The sequence below is a fragment of the Otolemur garnettii genome, unplaced genomic scaffold (genome assembly GCF_000181295.1).
Source record: "Otolemur garnettii isolate 467f Iridium unplaced genomic scaffold, OtoGar3 scaffold00116, whole genome shotgun sequence".
Lineage (NCBI taxonomy): Eukaryota > Metazoa > Chordata > Mammalia > Primates > Galagidae > Otolemur > Otolemur garnettii.
Genome location: NW_003852511.1, coordinates 1,553,179 through 1,554,205, shown reverse-complemented (window position 1 = coordinate 1,554,205; position 1,027 = coordinate 1,553,179).

Below are 1,027 nucleotides of genomic sequence, written 5' to 3'. Positions count from 1 at the left end.
GGGGGGGAGAAGCACTGATGTGTTAACACTAGCTCGAATGCAGTTACCGTAGGGACGTATTTATTTGCAGGAACAAATGGTGCCTGAATATTAACAATGTTCTGACTTTAAAAAGATACATATGCCTTGTACATGGCTCACCGAGTCCTCAGTAGTCACGTCAACTCTTAGTTCCCTTCTGTATAGTTGCTCTGCTGGAAAAAACAAAACACAGAGTCAGTCTGCTCACTCACTAGACGTCCCCGTGTGCCGTGAGCTGCAGGATCACGTGTCCGATGCCAGAATTGTTTCTCTTTGTACAGAAGCTTTGATGAAGTGTCTTGTATTTAACACCCTTATTTAAGCTTATTTAACCTGAAATTGTTAATTTTATAAAACGTGGTTTTACCTGCACTATGATGAGAGAGGATAGGTAGCAGCAAGCTCAGCCAAGCCTGGGCTTGCCCAGAACAGCCCGAGAAAGCAGGTGGGGAGATTCTAACAACTGGTTGCTGCTAGTCACAAGTTGTTTGTATCGCTTTACCATTTCTAACTGTTATATTTGAGATGAACATACATTTTGCTTTTTTAATAAATGTTTAAAAGAAGTCCACATAAGTAATGGTGTTGTTGGGTGAATGTGCATTTTTGTTAATGATCTAATATATCAGCAGTCGTCTGTATGTGAATTTATTTCAGGTCATTTAGAACCTTGATTTGTGTTAAGTACTGATCAACTGCCTTCTTACAGTATCCCAGATTCCTCTGTAGGAAAAAGTAGTGCTCATTTGTTAGCAGCCTGCTGTGGGCCAGACGCTGTGCTCAGAGCTTTTCATCAGTCTCCTTTAATCCTCCCAGTAGCCTTAACAGCTTCATTTACAACTCAGTAAACTTTGGCTCAAGTGAAGTAACTGACCCAAGGTTCCCTTCTTTTATAATTAACATCTTATTCAACAACAAAAATGATTCTAAGAAAATACAATAAAATGGTAAGAACATGAAAAGCAATCAAGAGGTAAACTGTAAATTTGGATCAAAGTAAGATTGA